The following is a 6,000-nucleotide window of genomic DNA, read 5'->3' as shown; positions in this document are numbered from 1 at the left end:
GATAGAGGGAGGGCCAAGTACACTAAGATGACCTCACCCCCTGGGGAGTTTCCCAGAAGTCCACAGGGGAGGGGGGGCATGTAGAAAAGCCAGGCCAGGCTGAGATACTAGTTAGATAGGATCATAGGAACAGGAATTTAGAATTGGAAAGAACTTTAGAGATTATCTAGTCCAGTCCCTTCATGTTCCAAATGAAGAAACTGAGGCCCAGAGAGGAAAAAACAATTTGCCCAAGGTCACACAGATAGTAACAGAGCTGAGATTCAATCCATGTCTTCAGATTCCAAGTCCAATAAACTTCAGCAGGGACCACAGAGATAGCATAGTCTAATTGTCTCATTTTATAGAAGGAGAAACTGAGGCAGCAAGGTCAAATGATTTTCCCAAGGTCACACAGATAGTAACAGAGCTGAGATTCAATCCATGTCTTCAGATTCCAAGTCCAATAAACTTTAGCAGGGACCACAGAGATAGCATAGTCTAATTGTCTCATTTTATAGAAGGAGAAACTGAGGCAGAGAGGTCAAATGATTTTTCCCAAGGTTACATAAGTAGTAAGTAGTAACATCTGATTTTTAATTCAGGTCTTCCTTCTGACTTCACATCCAGCATTCTCCCCAGCCTACCATGCAACTTGAGAGCCAAAAGTTCTAGCTTCTGTTACTGGTGACCAATTATTTAGGAAAATGCCCCTGCCCTAAATTCTGCATTTGTCAACCTGGAATAAGCAATGCCTGACCTTTGTCTAGCTCACAGGAGACTATGAAAATGGCCTGTCTACATTTTGTTTCATTTAATAACAGATAAGCCAAATACACAGTCCCCATACAGGCAGTGTATGTAGCAGGTAGAGGGCTGCCCGTGGAGTCAGGAAGACCTGTGTTCAAATTCTTTCCCCACCCCTCCCCTCCCATGTGCTAGTTGTGTGATCGTGAGCAAGTGACTTAACATTTCTAAGGCTCAAGTTTATCATCTGTAAATGTAGATAAGACCTGGAATAACTCTGAATTTAGGGGACTCTGTAAACAGCCATGCAGACCTTGAAACACTACCCCAATATCAATTATTACTCATAGCTAGGGTTCAGCAGGTTGGAAATACTGGATGGGAATGGAACACCTCATATAACAATTACATTTAAAATCATGAAATCATACTTACTGCTCTTGTGGCAACATGAGCTATTTTTCCAGGCACCCAGGTTCACAACCCACAGTCATATCCGACTCTCCACTCCTCCTCACCCCATCTGTTCTAATCACTGTCCAAGACTCATCTATTTCACCTGCATAATGTCTGGCATCCATCCCCTTCTTTCCACTCGCACGGTCACCATCCTCGTTCAGGCCCTTTCCACCTCTCCCCTGGGCTACTCCAAGCCTCCTCTTTGGCCTCCCTGACTCCAGCCTTTCCCCTCTCTATTCCATCCACCTCCCAGCTGCCCAATGGCTCTTCCTTCAGCCCAGATCTCACCAGGTCACTCTCTTATTCAAGAAGATCCCGAGCCTGCATGTTGCCTCCCAGATCAAACACAAACTCTTCTGTTTGGCATTTAAAGCCTGGCTCCAGCCAACTTTTCCACATTACTCTCCTTCATAAACTCGACATTCCATCTAAAGCAGCCCATTTGCTGTTCCCTGTACACAGCATTCAATCATCCATCTCTGTGCCTTTAAACTGGCAGGCATCCTCCTCCTTGGAAAGCTCACTCTCCTCACCTCCACCTCATGGAATCCTTATGAGCTTCCTTCAAAGCTCAGCTCAAGGCTGACCTTTGACAGGAGGTCTTTCTGGATCTTTCCAGTTGCTAGTGCCCCCACTCCACCCCCCAACCAAAATTACTTCGAATAATTTTGTAAATAGTCTGTACTTTTTAGTCTGTGCATCATTTCCCCACAATAGAATTAAGTTGCCTGGGAGCAGCTAGCTCCAGTACCTAGCACATAGTAGGGACTTAATTACTACTTAATGTTAGTAGATTGCTGATTGGATGGATTAACTTTGCTGTGGGTGGGAGACAGAGTCTAGGAAAATACTTTTGAAAAACCCAAACGCTAGTTTGCAGGAGTGTCCACATTTACTCCGGGAGAGTTAATTGAAATATCCTGGAAGCCAGCCATGAGTCAAGATGACAAATATTTATTAAGCATGTACTACATGCCAGGCACCGTGCATATAAATATAAGAAAAAAAGAGTGCTTGCTCTCAAGGAGCTTTCCCTCTAATAGGGCCAGGGGCATGGTGTCAAAGCCTGGAACGTCAGAAGCAAAGTCAATAGGGAGACCCCTCCTCAGAATGAAGATCCCAGGAGAAACTTACAAATGGGAGAACTGTCCAGCACAGGGGAGGGATTTCCAGAATTAAAAGGTCACAAGAGCTGATATATGTTCCAGGATGAGGAAGCCCCAAGCACTTAGGCATAATAGCAAAGTCAGAAGCAAAACTGAGAGAGGAATGAGCTGGAGACCATGGCAGAGGAATAGAAGGGACTGCCACTCTCCAATGGCATGCTGCATTTGGGAGTGCCAGCCAGTAGTGGAAGAGAACAGAGCAGAAAAGGAAGAAAACCTTGTAGACAGCTTAGGTAGAAGAGAGGGCTTTGAAAACTGAACTCTTCTTTCCTGTGGTCTCTAAAGAATCCAGCCATGAACCTCAGACCACTTCGGACTACATCACCCTTATTAGGAAGGTCCATTTCTCAACTACCCAAACCCAGATTCATGACTGTCAAGATAATAATTTATCAAAATCATAGCTATGAGCCCCCACTTCTATATCTCTTTATATCAGACCAAGACAGAGGAATTCAAATTCAGTATGAATTCAAAGTAAAGGCATTTAATTAAAACAGATTAACACATTGATAGCAAAGAATTGGATCAAACACTCTCAAAGTTGGTTTTTTGTTGTTCAGTCATTTCAGTCACATCTGACTCTTTGTGATCCCATTTGAGGTTCTCTTGGTAAAAATACTGAAGTGCTTTGCCATCTCCTTCCCCAGCCCATTTTATAGACAAGAAAACCTAACTTTTTAGGTTAAATGACTTGCTTAGGGTCACACAGCTAGTAAGTGTCTGAGGCCAGATTTGGATTCAGGTCTTCCTGACCCCAGGCTCTATCCACTTCGCCACCTAGTTGCCCCAAAAGCTTAGTATTCATTCCCAAATAGCTTCTACCCTCAACATGTCTCAAGAGCTCTATTCAGCTCTTGAGTTGGGAGTTAACTAAGTTAATTGAGTTAACTAAGTAACAACTTAGTTATTTACCAACTTATTTACTTAGTAACTTAACAGTCATTTTACTTAGTTACTTATAATTTATTTAGAATCAACTTAGTTACTAAGTAACTTAACATAGTTACCTTACTTAGTTATATACTTAGTAACTTAGTCATTTAACTTACTTACCTTTATGATAAACAGATGATATTCCTAGCTCCTTAAAAAATACTTTTGTCTGTCTGTCTCTCTGTCTCTATCTCTGTGTCTCTGTCTCTCTCTCTCTCTGTCTCTCTCTCTCTCTCTCTGTCTCTCTCTGTCTCTCTCTGTCTCTCTCTCTGTCTCTCTCTCTCTCTCTCTCTCTCTCTCTCCCCTCCCTCTCTCCCTCTCTCTCCCTCTCCCTCTCCCTCTCTCTCTCTCTCCCCTCCCTCTCTCCCTCTCTCTCCCTCTCTCCCTCTCCCTCTCTCTCTCTCTCCCCCTCCCTCTCTCCCTCTCTCTCCCTCTCTCTCTCTCTCTCTCTCTCTCTCTCTCTCTCCCTCCTTGCTTTCCCTAGAAAGACTGTATTTGGTAGTTACCCTACCCAAGCTATCTCAGGTCACTGGGGATAACAACTTTTGAGAGACAAGGTGTCTGACTTGCCATAAATAGGGGGATGACAGAGGTTGGAAGGGGGTTAGGGCTGGCCATCAAGAATTCATTTTTGAACAATATTACGGTGGTCCAAGTATTTGCTGGCTTCAAATCCCCTTCACCAGCTACTTGTGGCCATTCCTCAAGGCTCACGCCTTGGCCCTCTACTCTCTCCCTCAGAGAACTTGTCTGTTTTCAGAGCTTCAGAGATCCCCTCTATGCTATGATGCCAGCATCTGTCTCTCTAGCCTTTTGCCAGCATCACTCCTGTATCTCCAACTAGTACTGGAATGCTCAAATTGACTGTAAGAGGTCTTAGCCATCTCTTCTTGAACATCTCCTGCTTACATCACCCTCAACCTGGAGGCTTGGCTGTGACACTAACTCACTCCAGAAAGGGATGGCCAAGGTCTTGAGGAATCTAGAAAACATGCCAAATAGAAACCAGTTGAAGCAATTTGGGAATATTTAGCCTGGAGAGAGAAAACTTAAGGAGGACAAGATGCTTTTCTTTAAGTTTCCTAGGAGCTGTCCCATGGAAGAGGCATTAGACTTTTTCTACTTGACTCCAGAAGGCGAAACCAGGACCAATGAGTACAGATTTTTTTTCTTCAGAATAAGAAAGAACTTCCTAACAGGTGAGGCTTTTAAATAAGGGAATGGGCTGGCTTGTGAGGTCCATCACTGGAAGTGTTCAAACAGAAACAGGATGGCCACTTTTATAGAGTAAATTCACACTGCAGGTAGGGATCAGACTAGATGACCAAGTTAGGGATCTATGGCCCTTCCAATTTCAAGATTCTAGGTGGGCCATGAGCTGGCCCTAAGGTTTTAGGTGCCGGAGGAAGGCAGGTGCCAAGGATTATTAATAGGCCCTACTTGATCAGCCCAGAGAGGGTGAATGTGATACAGGCACCAGGCATCATGGCCCAGGAGTATCTGACACCAGTGGGGGAGGGCAAGAAGAGAGGTAGAACCACTAGCCCAAAATAGCTGGACCCCAGGAGCCTATATAGGAAGAGATCCTGCCTTGGGGCTTAGCTTCCCTTGACCACCTCCTCTCTCCCTCTCAGTGCCTTGAGTCAGCTTGTGCTCCCCATCCCAATTTAAGGTGAGTGGAACAGCCACCAGGGACTGGAGGAAGTGATTGAAGAAGGGAGGGGGCGGATCCTGGAGAATGGGGAGGATAAAGGAATCACCCTTTTTCTAGACTCAGCTAGATGAAGAATGGAGCAGAAGTGACTCTAGACTCAATGGGCCTGAGGAAAAAGACAGCAGAAAGTAGAGGTGAAAGGAAGAGAGAAACAAAGCAGTGTAATATGGTGGAATGGAGGCTAGTTGGGTGTCAGGACAACTTGGGATCTAATCTGGCTTCTACTGCTACCTTGTGAAGGGGCAGGAAGGTTGCTTCCTCACCTATAAAATAGAAGGGGGTGGTGGAGCCATACTAGGTGATTTCACAGGTCCCTTCTTATTTCTGCCTTCTATGATTCTATGGCCAGCTCCAACAGGTGTCTAGGCAGTGGAGTGGCCTAAGAGGATACAGCTAGAGAAAAGACAAGAAGCCCCAGAGAATGGCAAGCTGGACAGAAAGAGGAGGAAAAGAATAGAGGGATGAGGAAGGCTCTTTCCCAGTTGGGTATTTGGGTGGATGTGCAGCAGAGATTTTTCTGGGTTAAAGTTGGCTAGAAGCTCCAGAAAGGGTAGCAATGGGTGTCCAGTTGTAAGGGGCTAAAGAGCACCTCTGACTCCCCAGCTTTCTCTTCTCACCCCTCCCCCTAGGCCCCTCACAAACTCCCCAGGACTGACTCTTGAGTTCTAAATAAATTTCATGGTGTCGTGGAACAGGAGCTAGTCTGGGGGTCTGAAGATGGTGGGGGGCAGAGGTTTATAACCATGTTAGGAGGGCTTGCACAAGGCACTTCATCTCTTGGACCTCAGTTTCCTTTTCTGTAAAGTAGGGGGCTTGGACGAGATGGTCTTTGAGGTCCTCTTTTCCAGCTGTGACATTCTTTGATGCTAAGCAGTGACAGAAGTAGGCCTGTGTGGGTGAGGAGGGGGCTAAGTAGATGTGGGGATGGGGTGAGGTAGATGACCCCTCTCCGCTCCTCCTTGGCTCAGATTCTCTGTGGTTCCAGAGAAGGAGGCTGGA

Source organism: Phascolarctos cinereus, unplaced genomic scaffold (assembly GCF_003287225.1).
Source record: "Phascolarctos cinereus isolate Bilbo 61053 unplaced genomic scaffold, phaCin_HiC Scaffold_1;HRSCAF=81, whole genome shotgun sequence".
NCBI lineage: Eukaryota > Metazoa > Chordata > Mammalia > Diprotodontia > Phascolarctidae > Phascolarctos > Phascolarctos cinereus.
This window is presented reverse-complemented; position numbering follows the sequence as displayed.